Raw genomic sequence first — 20,478 nt, forward strand, 5'->3', positions numbered from 1 at the left:
TCTCGATCAAACTGAACATTGTTCATATGTTGCAAAAATGACCATGAGTCTTTACACGTGTTTTTCTTTTTTATTATATATTTTTAACTCATAATCTATATATTTGGCACAAGCTGAGGTAATGGAATCCCTACTATCTGCTATTGGGCGCATGGGGGGGGGGGGGGGTTCAGAATGCATTTATGAATTTTAGGGATTCCAAAAAAAAACGGTATTCTGGGGGCTATTATATTCAAATAATTGTATAGGTCTATATCAATCCATCTTTCCAGGAATATATCATTAATCTGTTCATAAATTTTCTTATAAGCTCCATTTAGCTCATTTAATGAAACTTCAATATAAGTGTCTGACTCCAGTATGTTCTTAAGTTTATTATTATATATATGTTGACTCATAATAACTGCTCCTCCCCCTTTATCGGGTTTCATAAGCCTTACATCCTCTTTCCTCTGTGTTTTCACTATGTTTTGTTCAATATCATTCAAATTAGATGTATGATTTTGCCTCTTACTACCTTTGTTCAAACACTTCAACTCAGTTTCACACATCTTTTCGTATGTGATTAATCTAGGATGCAAGGGAGGGTTATATATGCTACTAATACTGTATTTAGATGTTCCATTAAATATATTATCTTGATATAATAAACTGAAGTTCAGCTTTCTTAGGAATATTTTTAAATCAGTAATAGTGCCAGTAAATCAAAAGGACATGTTGGTACAAACGTTGTACCTTTAGCTAACACATCAGCAACATGTTGATCCAAATAAATGTTTGAAAAATTATACACTTTAAAATCACCTTTTGTATTATTAACAATCACTTTATTGTACATGCATTGCTGTTCATTATGAGATGCATCGGGGGTTTGTAATTCAACTGTTAGGGGCCAAGTACATCTTCATTACCTTTATTCAAGTTCTCCAATATTTGTTTTTTGGCTTGGCCCCTTGAAACCCCGCTTGTTGGTTATACGTATCTTGATGATTATTTCTATTCTTGAGTCGTTCTAACCTTCTAAGCTCAGGGAACTCTTCATTATATAGTCTATATTGATCCTGTTCTTCATTTCTTATGTTGCTTGTATCACTATTTTTTTTACTAGCATTTTGGTATGGCCTATTTTTCATCAGCCCCCCTGGTGGTTTAGGGTAGGCCGTGCCATTCGCATACTGATTTAAGTCGTTTTCAATTTTCTCCATTTTACCTGTTTTAAGTTTCAGAATATATTGGTCTATAGTATTATACATTCTTAGCATTTCATATTTTGAATTTTCGTAGGCAGAATCATCCCTGATTTTTTTGTCTAAGACAGCCAATTCTTTGAATAAAACATCTATATCTTTCTGATTATACTTGATAATAATGTCAAGAAAATCTTTGCCGCATTTGTCAAAAAGTTTGAGCAAATCCATATGTAAAGGAGAGTTGTTCACTAGGCCATTGGGGTAGCGCCAAAAACGCAACCCCCCCCCCACACACACAAAGATGTGCGTGCACAACAGCCATGTTTGCAGGTGTTGTGTTCACTGAGAAGTCATACTGAGCAATTACCCATTACATCTGGCCACATACCCCCTCAGGAAACACTACCCAATCTCTGCATGATATACCACCTCCCACAATCTACTTTCCATATCACACACTGCCTAACACATCCATAGTCCTTTCACCACTGTGTCCATTGATGATCTCTGTTACTTTGTCACTCTCCACCTGCGATTATGATGACAATTGAGCCCTGCCCATATATATATAGATATATATATATATATATATATATATAGAGAGAGAGAGAGAGAGAGCACACATATATATGTGTGTGTGTGTGTGTGTATATATATATATATATATATATATATATATATATATATATATATATATATTGACCTAAAGTTTAGTCTACAGTGCATAACCTAACCTAAGCCTCCCACCATTCCTGATTTTCCTGGCTTCCAGACAGAAAAGAAGCTCTATGCAGGGATCCTCCACTGTTCTCTCAACTTCCTTTGCTTGTCCTATGACATCGACCTAAAGTATATGTATCCCAGGGCAAGTCATTGTAACCAGTCTATGTTGTATTTAGCTCTGCGTTCCACTGCTAGCAGCCTTCTGCGGACTTCTTTTTACCCCATTATTAGGCCCTCACAGTACTTATTACCTTTCCCTACTCTGCTCTAAGTGCTATTGTCATCTACTGCTTCTCCACTAGGTGGCAGCACATACCTATTTGCTTAAGTATTCACCTATCCCCTAAGTTACTATATATTGAATCCTCTCCTAAGGATCCATTAATTCCCTGCCACTAGCCTCCTATCTCTCTGACCCTCTCTGCTCTTACCTTACTAACAGTTACACCAAACAAGTGCTAATCCTCCTTACTTTTCTTATCTCTGATTTCACTTACCTAATCACTGATTGTTTCTTCACAGTCTTGCCTTCTTCCTTTCTCTTTGTCTCTACCCGCTCCGTTCGCCCTGTGGGATCACTCCGCTCCCCTCCACCCAATTCCCTCCCACCCCCAGGGGTCCTACTCTTATATTTTCTAACCACACCCCTTCCTCTTCCCATTAACCTCTACACATTTCCAATTGGCCAATTTTTCTCTTATCACCCATCTCTTTACCACTCCACTCCATACTCACCATACCCTCCTATCTCTACACATTCTCAGCTTTAAACACTTCCATCTCTAAATATATATCTAACAAATAGCCACTCCTTCCCAATGGCTAATCCAACCATCCCTTCTCAGATTCTACTCTGCTTTACTCTTATACCACTACCACTTTTAACCTTTGCCTATTTACTCTCCTCATATGAACACCCTATATATCCATACACTGACTACCCCAATCAACAAACTAACTCTCAACCCTTACCATACCTACATAACCATGCAAACATAATATGCTCACCCAGCTACCTACTTGCTATGTATCATAGAACACTACATATTAAATATAACTCACTACATCTCAAGAGACTGTTATTTCCATACAGCAAGCTCCCTAACCTAAGCTATCTAGGACAACTCCTCTCATTAAAGGACAGTGATATTCATCCTAACCCAGGCCCAACAGCAAACTCTATCTCTCTCTAAAACCATAATCAGTCAACCAATTTCCCCCTCGCTAAACCACCTAACTCCCTCCTACTAGCTCATCTTAATATACGTAGTATTAACAACAAAGTAACTCAACTCCATGCTCTCCTACAAGTCTTCTCATTTGACATTATCTGCCTACCAGAAACATGGCTAAAACCTAGCATCAAAGATAATGAAATTATCCCACCTGGATATAATATCCTAAGAATTGATAGAGTAGCTAAGAAAGGTGAAGGGGTTGCTATTTTATTCAAAGCTGGATTACAATTAACCACATACAACTGTAATCTACCTCTAGATTCACATGCTGAGATTCTCATCTCTAAACTTGAACTTAACAATGCCAAATCAATCTACATTATCTGTATCTATCTGCCCCGTGGAAATAACATAGCCACCATGGAAAATATCCTTTGCTGGCTATCCCAACACCTGCCTCAAGAAACCATAATCCTAGGCGATATAAATTTGGATTGGAATTCCTATTGTACCAGCCTTCCTACCTCCCATATTAACCTACATGTTTTTTCTCAAACCATTACCTCACCCACCAGAATAAATAAAGCTAACAAGAAAGCTAGCATACTAGACTGTATTCTTATAAACAGTCATACTCACTACTGTAATTCTGGAACCCTCCCTGATGATATAAGTGACCACTCACTTACCTACTTCATCAGGCATAAAACCAACACTCCCATTCTTACCTCTATCAGAAGTATTAGATCCAAAAAGAAATTTAACCCTGATTTATTTCAAATGGAACTAAGCGCATGCAACTGGGTTCCCATAAAACACCTCCCTTTAGATGAAGCCGTTAATTTCTTTAATTCTACCTTCCTTTCCATTCTCAATCACCACGCTCCAACCAGATCTATTAGAATTAAGGCCAACTCTGCCCCATGGCTATCCAATGAAACCAAACATAAAATTCAACTCAGAAATAAATATTGGGCCAAATGGAGAATGACTAAAAACCCTGTTGATCAACAAACCTTTAGACAACTTAGAAATGACACTAAGAAGGCTATACTTTCTGATAAAGAAATACTACTTACAATTTCAACAACCTAATCACAACAACCCACAAAAATTCTGGGCTAGCATTAAGCAGTTACTCCACCCAGGTCAATCCACTACACCTAACCCCCAAAATACAGACCAGAAAAACTCTATCCATGCAGCTAATACCTTCAATACCTTCTTTACAGATGCTATCCAAACACTAGCTAGTCAACTATCACCTAATACCTTCACACTACCTTCTTACACCTCAACCCCACCCCATCCTTTTCAGTTCCAACCAGTCCCAACCAAACTTATTCAAAACCTTTTGAATAAACTAAAACCATGCTCTCCTTCAGCAGACCAACTGCCTTCTGAATTTCTACAGTTATCCTCCAATGCTATTGCCTAACCTATTTCCATATTGATAAATAGAACTATAAGCGAAGGTCACATTCCCACCTTATGGAAAATCTCCCATGTTATCCCCCTGCATAAAGGAGGACATTCCATTGAGCTATCAAACTATCGCCCTATCTAGCTAAGATTACTCCACCACTTAATTGAAAACTATTTACTTTCTGTCAACATGGTTTCAGACCCTCACACAGCACTACCACTGCCCTCCTTTCCTTTACTGATTACATCAACAATCAACAAACCTAAATAATCTTTCTTCTGCTCTATTTATCAGCCTGTCTAAAGCATTTGACATGGTAAACCACCAGATTCTCATAAACATACTAAAATCTCTGTCATTAGACCCACTTTCCATAAAATGGTTCCAGTCCTACCTTGACAAACGACCGCAAGCAGTACTATGGCATAACACTCTATCCACCCATCTACCCGTTACCTTAGGAGTCCCTCAGGGGTCCATACTTGGACCTCTCCTCTTCTCCATATTTACAAATGACCTTTATCTAGCTATCCTCTAAGCCACTTGCATACAATATGCTGATGATTCCACACTGCTATGGTCAGCTACATTCTCCCAAGACCTTCACTCTCTCACCCAGAAGGTATTCAAATTAGATGAACAATGGTTCACTCAGCGTTGCCTTCTTCTGAACCCAAAGAAAACCAAACACCTCCTCTTTACTCCTACTCAGAAGTCCTGTCCTCTTCATTTCTCTGTGACATCCACCAATGGTACCATAATATCTCCAGACTCTACCATCAAACTTCTAGGTGTCAGCATCGACAATAATCTGAACTTCGAAATCCATATCAACAATACTATAAAGACTGTCAACAAAAAAATCGGCACTCTCTATAGGATTAAACCCTTCCTTTCTCCTACTGCCAAAACTACTATAGCTCACACTCATTTGATCTCAACACTCCTTTACGCTTCTCCTATTTTTACTAATCTATCCAAGACTATCTTCAGCAAATTGGAATCATCCTATAATAACATTGCAAGATTTGCAACAGGAAACCCATTTTGAACACACCATTGTATAAATCTAAATCAGCTAGGATGGTTAGAACTACAACACCTGATTAAATTTCACCAACTAACCATTGCCCACAACATTCTTTACAAACCTTCTAATACTCCTAGTTTATCTAGCCTCATTACCCCCTATAAAAATCTGAAGTCTCTACGCTCCTCACACAAACTTCTTGTACACACATCCAAATCTAATAACAGGGCTGGGGATTCTCTCTTCTCTAATACTGTAGGTAAATCCTGGAATCTTCTCCCTAATGACCTCTCCTCACTCACCTCCTTATCACTCTTCAAAAACAGACTTAAACTTTACCTCAAATCATACTGGCTATGCCCCTGTACCAAACCAGACTAGCCATCTATCTCTTTATACTTGACCTTGTCTATCTTGTGCTTACTATCCACTGTTACATCTTCCTTTTTACTATACTTCTCTCATGTCTCCCTATTGTGCACCATTTCACTTCTCCTTATATACATTTTTTTCTAATAAATTCTTAGTAAAATCACTTCACAACTAACTTCCTTTCTTTACTACTGTCTTTACCTGTACTTAGTCCCTGTACCTTTCTTTTTGCACTGTTTATGACTCTTGTCCTCTTTACAAACCCTGTGCTACCCTCAGTGCTTTACTGCACGTTACCATTGCTTGGTTATTTTTATTATATTTTTACTGTTTTTGCTATTTTTTTTTCTTACAAATTTTTTGCTTTTTGTTGCTTGTAATTTGTTATTTGTATTTGTATTTTATTCATGTCTTGGAGCTTATCTCCTCGGGCCTCTACTAAAAATGAACATATATCCAGTTAGAGTAGCCCGGTCAACAAATGTAAAATTAAAAAAAAATATATATATATATATATATATATATATATATATATACATATATCAGTATATCTTGTATAACCAGTTGATCGATTTTTGTCAGGTAGGGGGAAATCTGAGTAGGGCGGCCACGGTGGTGCAGTGGTTAGTGTTGCTGCCTCACAGCAAGAGGTTCTCCGGTTCAATTCTTGGCTGGAGTGCCTTCTGTGCAGAGTCTGCATGCCCTCCCTGTGGTCGCGTGGGTTTCCTATGGGTGCTCCGGTTTCCTCCCACATCCCAAAGACATGCAGAAGGTAGATTGGACGCTCTAAATTGGCCCTAGGTGTGAGTGTGGGTGTGTGTGTGCCTTCTGTGGAAGGTTGGGCACTGGGCTGGCAACTCGACACTGTAAAATTCCACTGCCAGTCATGAGCTGACAGATGATCCACTGTGGCGACCCCTAATCAGGAAAAGCCGAAAGAAGAAGGGGGAAATCTGAGTACCTAGAGAAAAAAACATGGACACATGGGGAAATATGCAAAACTGTACTCCGACAGTAAATGAAGGTGAAGACTGAATTTCAGATTCTGGAGCTATGTGGCAGAGATAATACCCCTGAGCCATCATGCTGGTCCACACATTCTTTTCTTTTAGTGGCCTGATGGTTGACTCTTAGATATAAGCTTTACAGTTTGCTCTAACTGACGCTGACTGCTTCTGCATCCAAATCTTGTGGAAATAGAAAAGCAATCTGAACATTTTTATCAGACCTTACCAACCCAAACCCTTAGTGCAGCTGCAAATTTGCATTTTATTGCATAGTGCATCAGTATTTGTGAGCTGTGTCTGTTTAGAACATCAGGTGTCAGAAGTCGCAGTTCCAACAATTGCAACAACAGATGTAATGAGAGCCATGGGCCATTCCTGACACCACAGCAAAATTAATAACAAGGAACTGCTTATAGCTCAATCACACAGCTTTATCAGTTCTGTGTTTTAGTTTTCTGACTTGATATTTTAGAACAGTAAGCCATGTATTCAAAGTCATGTGGCCAGAATAATGGTAGCATAGGCTCCTTAAACATGAACCACTGAGACAAGCCAAATGTAATGTACTTTACAAAGATATTTATTAAGTACTAATGTACATTGATATATAAGCTTTTGATTCCTTCCAGTAAGTAGTAATACATTTATTTGCTTATTAATCCCTGTTAACTTGAGCAGAGGTACAATTATCTTTCATTGTTTTATGCACAGTTGTATATACTTATGTGCCTCCTTTGAAGGTAAAGTAACATCAATAAGACGTATAAATAAGGCACCGGGCTTAATACATTTTTACTTATTCTTTACTGCAATATGGCAGGAGCCCGGAATGTATACTAGAGAAACAAGACATTTTTTTAACTTAGATGTTGAATCCCACCTGCTACAGGAGCATACATGTTTGGGTATTCAAGTTGTGGGCATAATGTTTGCTGGGTCCTACAAAATACACACTGGGCTTTTGTCTTTAACAGCTGTCTCTCCTTTACATTAGAAATACTATAAAAAAAATAAGTTGAAAGAACAAACTGCTACAAGATGTTGAAATATATTACTACACATGTAGACAATTCGATACAGTTAAAACACTACAGACAATAATAGTCACTCTCACCATACATGATGTAGACATTGTCAAAAAAAGTAGTACGTAGGCAGTGCATTGTGTGACACTGACTGTAATAGTACAAGCAAAATAGAATGTTAGTTTCAGTTAAGAAAATAGCAGCCAGAAAGTTAGTGATGCAGATAGACAGAGAGAGTTAAGAATAGAAGCAATAAAGCCTGAGCAGTAGCTTAAGGATATGGTATAGAAGCAGAAAAGGAGTTAGAAGAGCCTTAGGATTTTGCAGTCTGTGAGGGACTGAAATGTAACAGAAAGAGGAAGACCTGAGCATTAGGCAGGCTTTATGCAGGAGCAGAGCCATATATGTTTGAGATGATTTTTAAAGAGGCTTTGAAATGGGTTAGTGCAGGCATAGACCTGGTAGCTAGAGGTAGTGAATTCCAAAGTATAGAGACAGAGTATGAATACAGAGTGACCAGGTTTTCTTGTGGGTTTTGAGATATCTAAGAGATTTTTGTCTTCTGATTGTAGGGATCGATTTGGTGTGTAAGGTGTGACTAGACTGGTTAGTGTAGGCCAGGCAGTAGGCTTGAAAATAAGGTTGTGTAAGGTGGATAGCTGAATAAAGGCAAGTTGGTCGGGGAGTTCAAGCCAGTTTAATTCTAGGAGTGGTTTACAGTGGTGGGTGTGATATTTAGAGTTAGTGGCAAACTTTGCAACTTTGTTGTAGCACTGTTCCATTTTGTTTATGGTAGAAGTTTGTAAGTTAGTTTGGATAGGGGCACCGTAAAGAAGGGAGGGAAGTAAAAATGTTTTTTCAAGGATATTAAAAATGATTTCTCAGTGGAGAAAATTTTTGACTCAATGTAACTGCTATAATTCTGCAGCTCAAGGCATGACAGGTTTTCTAATATGATTATGGCAAAGAGAAGAAACTACTTTTCTGGGGAATAGCCTAGAACAATGCACCACTGCATAGCACGTGCAGCTGTAAAGTGTTCTTAATGTTGTACACTTGTTTATTTGTTTGTTTGTTAACTTGTTACTCTAAAAAAAGACAAAGGGATGATTGCAATGTTTCAGTAGTTCTACATAATCCTAAAACTGAAATCTGTCAGGAACAAACAGAGCACATTTAAATATAGTCAACAACTCTTTTCTGTCCCTGCAAAATACATTGCCTCTATCAAAGAAAGAATATTACTCACCTTTGTCTTCCCAATGAGATATTTGTCCTACAATATGTCCATTCTCACTCAGGATAACATACTTTAGAATTCTGGCCAGTCCTTTAGGTCTGGCTCTGATTTGTTGAATTTGGTACACATTTGATTTTGTAGCTCTGTATAAGCTCAGCCTCTTCTGTTTATTAGACTGGCCTATATAAATCCTAGTTTAACAAGACATTTTTGAAACCTGTCTGAAACCTCACATAAAAGACACTGAAAGTTTAATGGGAGACTGCAGCATCTAAAGATTTGACAGAGGCTATAAGGGTGCAAGCTACACATCTATTCAAATACCATTAATTGGCACTGACATCCATAACTGCTTCCAGCTATTCACTGATGCACAATTGTTTTCTTTTCTTAAAGTATAGTAAGAAATGCAACATCTGGCTCTATCTGTATCCCCTGAGTCACCTAAAGATGCTGCACAAGATACATGTTTGTAGCTATCTAACAATTTTAAAAGTGAGATTTTCACAATGGCTGACTTTATTATAGTCTGGAAGCAGGCTTCTGATACTTGCTACCACTTTTTCTGTTCATTTATTTTGGTCCTGGTCAACTGATTATTAGCACTGCTATTATAACTAAGACTAGATTACTCAGGTGTAAGCTCTCTACACAATGCCCACATTGAAACTATTATATTTGCTTTAATAACTATTACACTGTTTTTGTAGTTTGGTTGTAAGCCAGATTTAAATGTGAACATCAATTCACTATTTCCAGGGGAAAAAAAGTATTTCCATCTTACCACTTTATATTCATTCATAGGCAAGTAAACTTGGTATATGCTAAAATTCCTTGATCTTGATTCCACAGTTGAGTTTTTCAATGTTCAGATGATATAACATTTCTCTTTGTGGACAAATCTGACTCTGAGTTAACTGTGCATCTACAATCTGCTTCTAGAAAATTCAGGATTGGTTGGAAAAGTCATGACTGCACCTAAACAAGGTCCACAATAATTAAAGTTTATGGCCAATCCACCACTAAATCCAACAACTTTTAAATGTCCTGTAAGAATGACTATACTCTTGAAGTGGTTAATGCTGTCAAATAACTAGGTTTCATAACTAGCAATAAACATCGTCTAGTCCTTTGGGCCAATCAAAAACTGGGTTTCCTTTATAGAGCCAAGACTTTTTTGACAGACAAAGATCATGTAACTAATTTTCATATGTATCTACTGCCTGGTTTATTATATGCTTCTAGTATTCTCTCAAAACATTAGTCAACTTAGTTATCAAATAAGGATCAAACACATAAGATAATAACTGCATTTTCTGGTAATCACTCAAGTTTATCCCACCATAGATTCCCATTGAAGAAAATCCAGTAGCTTGAACTTAACCAATGTCTAACTTGTACTCAGTTGAAAATAATTCCATATTATTGTTTATTTTCCTAACAAATGCCCTACCATATTTTCAGTTCAGCAGTGATATATTCCATTGCAAACTCAATTCAGAATAACACTGCTTCACCCTATCTCCAAGGTCAGAGAATCATTACAGTAATATGATCTTGTATCTTTGCTGTAGAAAGAAACTTTGTAATATAAGTAGATATACAAAATATGTTTAAAAGCAGTGTGAAGATAGGTGAAGGCTGCCAGCCTAGCCAGATAGAATTTTGTAGATAATTCTGTCATTTGTAAATATTAATGTAAGCCACAGGCTTGTTCTCTTAAATGTGAAAAGACTGCATTGGATATTGAACTGCAAAAATGTAACAATGGTGTACTCTGCTATAAGAAAGTTAAGTCAAGAATTGCATGACTGTTTTTGATGTCAAAATTCAGAGTCGATATGTCTAGAGGGAGGCATCCTGCCTACTGTTTTAAGACCAGAGTTAATGGCTAGAATTTGCATGTATAAATGTCCTTTATTGCTCTGGTTTCTGACCAGGTGTAAAGAATGTAAATGTAGTTTATGTTAGCCTGGTAACACCAGAGAAGTGTGAAGAATGATGTCATGTGAAGCAGCTCTGTGTTATCAATTTAAAGAAAGAGAATCAGATAATGTAAAATTTAAAGTTGCACTACACTATTCAGGTAGTCTGTATCATTACTCAATGAAAACACTGAGATCAGTTCTGCTGTTACCGACATTCATTACTCTGCATATGAAGTAGACATCTAGTTTAACAATGAAAGATATACACAAATAACAAAGCCGTATTTCAGCTTACAGCATCAGATCTGTAAGGATAGGAAAATCAAAGTCTCTCATACAAAAGAAAAAGTCCCAATCTTTATAGTGTCGTTTCTGCCTGTATCAGAAGGTTAGAGAATTTGCCAGAATAATAAGTCTTTCTTTTGAAGCTGGTCTGCTGACAGTTTGTTTTCCATATTTCACACATTCTGTTCCTGAAGGATAACTCCTGGGCCTTGCTCTTATCTTGCACATCCTGTTGACGAGACACAGCTGTATACAAGAGTTCATCTTGACCTGCTTGTAGATAGAGAATTTCACAAATTGTATAATTTATAAAAGATAAAATATTTTATTTCTGACTCCTAATAATGAATGCCAAGCTATATGTTTTGCCAAGTGCACTCTACAAACTGAAATGCAGAATATTTATTTTACATTTTCAGAATAAAATCCACTGAAATCCATTTTTAATCACTTTGTTACTCTCACAATTCCCTCTTTTTAATTAAAAAGTGGAAAATGACTGTCCATTTTCGACTTCAGTTGTACACATTGAAACCTTTTTTCAATTTACCTAGGTTAACTATCATAATTTGTTGGATTCTATACGTTTTCCGCAAATGGCAACTTAGATAGCAATTCCGATAGTTAATATGACTATAACGCCTAACACTACTAATACAGGATGTATCAACCAACTTAACAGGTTTTTTCCTGATTTTTACCAACCAGTAAAGATATCCCACCAATTGTGAGCAGTATCTTTTTTGGTCTTTTCAGCCAAGCTAAGTAATATATCTTTTACAATGATGCTTAATGCTTCATAATACAGAATACTTTTATTTCTTTTTTCCAAATACTCTCTGAGAATCTTAGTATTGTTCATTATGTTTTTTTTTAATTATCCAAAGGTACAGATATATTGGAAAGCTGTATTAAGTCATAATTCCAATTTTTGGAAGTATTTACTTCTATGGTTTCAGTAAACACATAGCTCTGATTATTCCATTTAAGGAAATCAACATGTGATAAACATCCTACAAAAGGTAATTTTATATTATGACCTACATTTTGATCTGTAACCAGACAAATATGCTGAGGCGCCACTTCTATAAACATTTGATAAGAAGAAGGCATAATGCTCCATTTGCATACATTAACAGAATGTTGCAATAAGCATAGTTCATAAACAAGCGAATGCTGTCCACAAATTAATCCATTTTGAGTCTGTGTACAATACTCAATTTTATGTGTTTTTTCCCTCACATCTATATGATTACCTTCAAATTGTGACAAACAATACTCATACCCTTCTGGTATGAGAAATATCATAGGTAATATCATAAATTGACACATAACAGTGGTATCAGTAACATTATAATGTGAGAATTGCCCTATACAGTACTGTGGAGTACAGTATGTTACTTCAGCAAATAGTTTAATCCAATTTGTATCAGGTATCCATTTGTTAAAGAGTTGTCACCAAACAATTTCATTTTGTACCATTAGTTTAATTTGTACAATATTTTTTTTTAATTTCCACATACAAAAATTGCATAGTGCATTTTGTCCAATTTAGAAAAATTGTCATATTACCATAACATTTTAACTGATGTAGCTGCATAGCATCATAATTGTCTAAACATTGCTGCTAATAATTTATATCGTGCAAATATTTTTCATATCTCTGGACTCCAAGATGCTTGTAAATGTACAATCTGAGAGATATCTTCCCCCACTACTTTTAAACGATTAGTTACAATTTTAACATCAGCTGCATTAATAACTCCAAAGCTTGGGCCTTGGCCTCCTAGCAGAGTATCATATTAAGCTCTTTTGTATTGGCATTTGCCTGTGTCTGGGAATGTAATGTTAAAATGTACTACAACCTTTTGATACTGTCTGCCTACCTTTTTACAGGTAGAAGGGATTTTAACCAAATGGTCTGTATGAACAGATGCAGGTTTACCTGTTAATATTGATAGAACATATGTCCAATGACAAAAAAATGTTTTTTCATAAGTGTTTTGCTGTAGTCTTAGCCATCATTGTTTTGGTAGGAATTGTTTCTACTCATTTGATAAAACATCAGCTATCACTAGAAGATACTTGCACCCACTTTTAGCTGGGGGTAATGGACCTGCAAAGCCAATCTGGATGGTATACCAAGGTCCATCCACTGGAGTTACCCTTAGTAACTGTGGCTTTTTCAGTTGAGCATTAACCTGCAAACATATTAAGCATTCAGCATGCACTAAATCGCAGATTTGTTTAACTGTGGATACCAGTACTTGTTCTTTACAATGGGCCATAACTTTTGTGTACCCAAATGTCCCGATACCTGATGATTACATTGCATTAACTGTTGTGCCTGTTGGTATGGTATATAAAAAAGACTAAGAACCATCTTCAAAACATTTTGTATAATATTGCCCTGTGCTTTCTCCTACAAGAGTACATTTTTAAACTCTTCCTGCAGTCCAAACTTAGTTTGGATCTGCAGCAAATCATGCTGCAAATTCTAAGCTGAAAATGTATGTATGGCATGAACAGCACTGGTTTTATCTGGTACACCAGAAAGGTGTTTTGTAGGATACAACTGCATTGCTTTCATGGCTGCCTTTTTTGCCATTTGATCAGCATAGTTATTTAACTGAAAATTTTCATTTGTAGCTTTCTGATGAGCTTTTACCTTTAAGATACTGTAGCAACCCACAAGGGACAGACTACAAACTAAATTTTAAATAGTCTGTAACACAGAAGCATGCTTAAGTGGTTTGCCCATATTATCAACAAACCCTCTCCTTGCCCATGTAGACATATGCAGCCACAGAGAATTAACTATGTATGCACTGTCTGAAAAAAATGTCCTTCATATTTCATGAAGTTAGATAAGTAATACTTATCTCCTGCCTTTATTGTAACTTGCTTGACACTAAATAATGCTAACCATTTTGCAAACACTGCTTGACTGATGTCATCAATCAGTTTATTTAACTGAGTCTCATTTACCAAAGCCTGTATGGCATAATGTGGTGTCTGTACTATAATGTCTTTGGAAAAAGCTGTTAAGTATTCAGTTTGTGTTAAACCCCAGTAAATGGCCAAAAGTTGCTGAAAACATGGATGATATCCCCTCTCAACATGTGTCATCTTTTTACTAAAGAATTTAATGGGGCGTAAAGTATTTTCCATTCTAGCATCAGAGCCCTAAGGCCACTCCTGGAGAAACACAACAGAGAGTGTGTTGGATCCAGCTGCTGCCTGTAACACAAAGGGATGTGTTAGAGTTGGAGATACTAGTTTTATAGCCTTGGCCAATGGTGTCTTTAAATCACAAAAAGCTGTATTTTTCTTTGGTTCTCACTCCAGAAAGGATAATTATGTTTGGCTAGAAAGCATGTCATGACATGAATTGTACTTTTTCACTTTTAACCTTAAACCCTGCCTCCTGCAGTGTTTGAAGGACCTGTATCACTTTAGCTAAATGTTGTTCTTTTGTTTCAGACACATTTAGTGTAAAATTTAAAGCATACCCTTACCCCTGTAGTATACATCATTTTATTGAAGTATTGTTTATTTGCTTTATGCTGTGAGAATTTAATGTATGCTTGCCCTTTGGCTGTTACCTAGACTGTGATACTTTGGTCTTACACATTTGCTTTACAACTAGTTATTTGTACCCTCCCTTTTTGTAAAGACCTGCATAATTTATTTTAAATGCATACTATAGCCCATGTACTGACTGTACTCGGTGTAGTATTACTTGCAAACATATTATTAATGACATGTATGCACAAGTATGACTTATTATTACAATTACCAAACAGGATAGAATGCAGTTGTAATAAACATTAACTCGCTTAACTATGCATAATATTGCTTTTGAATACTGTTTTTGCTGGAGTCTGTGCTATTTTTTATGCTATCATATGATTACAAAATGTAAGAAACAAAAGAGATATTGACTTAACTAACGCATGCTTAAAACAGACATATTTACATGATTTACATTTGCTGTCATTTGCCTTTTGCTGCACTTTAGGTGAAAAGAAAATATATGCACGTCAGTCTTGTAACATCATGTCTTTACTGTGTTTAACTACTCTCATTTGATTTTTATGCCCTAGAACTGTTTTGTTATTTCTGTTTAAGTGCCTTGCTGTAACTGAAATAAAGTTTGTGTTGTGTACCCTTAACCATTTTTGAAAGGTAGAATAGTACGTCATAAATTATTTAACAGCGTAGTTAACTGCTGCTGCTTTAACTCTTTACTAGCCAGATTATATTTGTCAGTATTCTATTCTGCTGACTTTAAAGCTCTTATGCACTTCTGAAAAAATTGTTTGCATATGTTGTCTGAACTTTTTAAACTCACTCTGACTATATCTTAGAAGTTTATTAAATCTTTTTGTCAGTTTACCATGAACCTTGTCTCTGTTCTTATTTGTTTTGTAATATGCAGTGGTTTTATGCCACTTTTGCTATATATATAAGCCATGAAATGCTGAGGAATAAAATTCCAGAAGCAAGGCTCAAGTGTATCATTCCATACAGTGCCTACAGTTTTAAGAACCCAAGCTTTAAATGTAATCATGTTATTGAAAATACCCTTCTGTTCATCCCACTTAGGGAGAGTTTCTAACATTAGCTAAATGTGCTGCTCTAGCAGCCTCAGATTTATGTGTCTAATTGAGCTCAAAATGTGTTAGTCTCCTCCCTTGCAACAATTATGTCATGCTGTGTGCCAGCCAGTTGCTTGTCATATGTTTTTTTGCAAATGGACAATTAACCCTTTTATTATACCAATAACTTTACTGTCTTGTTCAGTAACAGTTTGTGTAAAGGTCTTAATTTCAGACTGTGAGACTTTCAAAAGCTGAGAAAATTCTTTTGTACATTTAGCAGTGTCTGCATGCAATTTACCAGACGCATTACATTTATCACAGTAAGTCTGAAAGTGACCCATGAGGTCAAGATCTTGCTGGTTGCTAACTTTACCTGCAAATCAGACTGTAAAGTACAAACTTTGACATTTACATTACCCTCTAATAAATCTTTTGCAACAGGATATATAGAAACAGGAACCATTGTCTGTGCTTCAAGCATTACTTTATCCTGGTTGTGTTCCAGGTTTTGTACAATACATACAATATGTTTATGACAAGGCATGCAAAAAGTAACATTTAAATAACACATTTCTGCACATTCTGTGACATTTTCTGCCTTATGTAGTAAAGACTTACAGGTGCTAACATGCTGATTATACTATGTATTTAAATAATTGCACACGTACATATGATTCAGATACATTAACAGTAAAATACTTAGTGCACTTCTTGGCATTTTCATGAATTGCATTCATTGTTAAAAGAAAAACAGAAGAAAATATTTACCACAAATGTTCAGGCCAAGGTGGCTAGTCTTGACATGAAGATCAGCTGTGGGAGGTTTTTTTTGCTGTCTTTCACTAGATGCTGGTGAAGCAAAGTCTGACAGTATGACCTGTTCTCCATATCTCACCAACTGTCTGAAGAAGAATTACTGTACTGCCCTGTACTGTGCTGTAGTATTTGCCCTCCAGTCAATGGACAAAGTTTTAGGAAAGAAGAGTCGACTCCAAAAAAAAAAAGTCTGCACAGGAATGTCGCACTGTGAGAGACACCTCTGCAAGTCACCTCCCTGGTTGTTTCGACTGGTATGGTCTCGCCACTGTAAAATTAAAGTTGCACTACACTATTCAAGTAGTCTGTACCTTTACTCAATGAAAACACTGAGATTAGTTCTGCTGTTACTGACATTCATTACTCTGCATATGAAGTAGACATCTAGTTTAACAATGAAAGATATACACAAATTACAAAGCCATACTTCAGCTTATAGCATCAGATCTGTAAGGATAGGAAAATTAAAGTCTCTCATACAAAAAAAAAAGTCCCAATCTTCATCGTGTCTTTTCTGCCTGTATCAGCAGTTTAGAGAATGTGTCAGAATAATATGTCTTTCTTTTGAAGCTGGTCTGCTGACCATTTGTTTTCCATATTTCACACATTCTGTTCCTGAAGGATAACTCCTTGGCCTTGCTCTTATTTTGCACATCCTGTTGACAAGACACAGCTGCATACAAGATTTCATATTGACCTGCTTGTAGATAGAGAATTTCACAAACTGCATAGTTTATAAAAGATAAAATATTTTACTTCTGACTCCTAATAACAATGAATGCCAAGCTATATGTTTTTGCCAAGTGCACTCAACAAACTGAAATGCAGAATATTTATTTTACATTTTCAGAATAAAATCCACTGAAATCCATTTTAATCTATTTGTTACTCTCACAGAGAGCTCAGAGCATTTTGTCTTGAGAACATCCAACATCACCAGCACTTCCTGTTTCTATATGTGAGTTATTTAGAACTCTGTTTTCTCTTAGATATAGCTAGGAAATAGGAAGATTAGACTAGTTTGTTTTTCTGTGATGTCTGAACTTTTTACTGTATTATTTTAAGTATTTCTCTGTGATCTCCGAACTCTTGACTAGCACTGTGTAGTAAAAAGTATTGTCTTGTGTTTTTATTATTAAATATTTTTTAAACCTTTCAACTGTGGCTGTTTTGTGTAGAGATAATTTAAACTCTAAGAGTACATTGCATGTATATAGTGATGCTGTACCAAGTCACTCCAAATAAGTCTTGACTGTTAGGCCACACTTACCATTTGGATAATAATATTGCACAGTAATAATTGGACACCCTTTTAAGGGCATTTGAGTAGCTGACAAATAATAGTGGGTGGTGGTAGCTGGTACTACCTTGTAGACTGGACAGAAAAGGGGCACAGCTGGAGAATCTTTAACAGTCTTCCCCAGGAGTGTTTGTGTGACTGTATATAACTCTTATCTCAAAGTGTGTGTGTGTCAACTACTTGGGCAGGGACACAAAGCACTGGTTGGACAGATAGGGGGCTAGAGGTTTTAGCTTGCCCACTAGGCTGAGATCTGGACCCTATAGCTCTGCCAGTGGGAATTATTTTGGGGACCTGGAGAGAAAGGGAGAAACCATCCCCAGACTGACTGTGATCTATGTGTACTCTTAAGGGAAATTGTACTTTACTGTGTGTGTATTTATTAGTCTTTCACTATATGGCTGCCCCTCACTGGTATTAGTGGTGAGGATTGAGGCTTCTTGATTGCTGGGCCAGTGCACGGGCATCACATATTAATTGTTTGGCAGTGGTGGGATATCCACACCACATATTAATTGTTTGGCAGTGGTGGGATATCCACACCACATATTAATTGGTTGGCAAATACTAATTGGCTTGTAGTGGTGTGGGTAGAGTGAATTCCTGTAGCTTGTGTACAGTGATCACTGAAGGTGTTTTGTACTCTAAATCAGCCATGCAGTGAATGCTCACAGTTCAGATCACAATTATTGTATTTCTTTTGTTAGCTTAGTTAGTCAGGGCGAGTATGCAGCATGTCAGCAGAGGAGTACGGAAAGCTGACAAGGAGCCAGCTGACTGAGATGTGCCAGGCTATGGAAATGGAAACCTGACTAAGGCAAACATTTTTGCAGCTTTGGTCACAGCTGCATCAGAAAACAGCAACCAGGAGGATGATCAGGCTGGCAGTGGAGATATGCCACCCTCAGAGAATGGACAGCTCAACCTTTCTCGAGATGACTTAAAAATCCATTTGGAGCTAAAGAGACTTGAGTTGGAGTCCAGGTGTTTGGAAACTGAAGCAGCTGAGAGACTGAGATGTCTGCAGGCTGAGGAGAATGAGAAACTGCTATGCCTGGAAGCTGAGGAAAAGGAGAGGCAGAGGCAGCATGAGAAAGAGATGCTGACTCTTCACCAGAGTCATGGAGGTAATGGAGAAGGGAGTAACTGGACCCCAGAAGCACAAAAGGTCAGTAAATTTCTTCCACAGTTTAAACAGGGGGATAATTTTGATAGTTTCATTCATATGTTTGAGAGGGTATGTAAACAGTATGATGTTGACCGAAGGCTGTAGGTACGGTTCCCAACCCCCTTACTCCATGGTAAAGCTGTAACTGTGTTGTTTAAACTTGCCGATTGTGAATATTTTGATTATACTGCTGTTAAAAATCACTTGTAAGATTGTTTTAAGCTAACACCTGAATGTATAGGAAAAGGTTTCGTGAGCATAGACGCAAGGCAGATGAAAGTGTGTGTGAATATGTTGCTAAACTGAGCACTTATTTTCATAGGTGGGTGAGTGGATGTCAGGTCACCACTTTTGAAGGGTTAGCAGACCTTTTGGTGAGGGAAAAAGTCCTTAGCACTTTGCCTGATGACATGTGGATTTGGTTTGATAGACAATGTGCTATTTCAGATGAGTTGGGGAAGATGGGAGACCTGTACCTAGCAAGCATGGCATCCGTGCACAGGAAAGAGACCCCCAGTAATGCTCATGGGTCTAAAGGAACCCATGGTGGGCAGCACAGACTGCCCCAACAGAATCTGCCAGTAGCAAGGGAAGCCGCTTGTCCAGGTACATGTCCAGGACCTAGGGTTAAATGTTTTGAATGCAACCAGTGGGGTCATGTGGCATACAGATGTCCACAGAGGCAAGGTGGGGAACAAAAGGTGAGAGAGCCAGTAAGTGGGGAAGACAAAATGCCAATAGTAGGTTGTCTTGAGACAACAGGGGTACTGAACTACCATCCTGCAGATGTCCTGATAGGGAATGATTTTGATAATGCCACACCATGTGCTCATGCAGTTACATGCAGTCAGGCTTGGAGACAAGCATGTGGGTCTTGTAGCCTGGGTGAGATCCAGACAGATCACATACTTGCAGCCAGGACTGGTGAGATGGTTACTTCAGGGAGGGAGCTACTCTGTAGCAGTGAGACTGAATGTGAGCCACAGCTGCTTGTGGGCACTGATGTTCCCTTGGACAGACTGACTTCAAAGGTAGAGGTGAGTAGTAGTACCCAGGCTGACAGGGAGGCATTACTGTCAGAGGATGCCAGACTTTCAGTAGAAGGGGAGCTGGGAAAGGTTACAAAGAGAGAGTTGAGACAGGCTCAGCTCTCAGACCCTACATTGCAAGACCTGAGGCAGGTAGC

This window comes from Protopterus annectens, chromosome 2.part2 (genome assembly GCF_019279795.1).
Source record: "Protopterus annectens isolate FY-2018-M chromosome 2.part2, PAN1.0, whole genome shotgun sequence".
In the NCBI taxonomy this organism is placed as follows: domain Eukaryota; kingdom Metazoa; phylum Chordata; order Ceratodontiformes; family Protopteridae; genus Protopterus; species Protopterus annectens.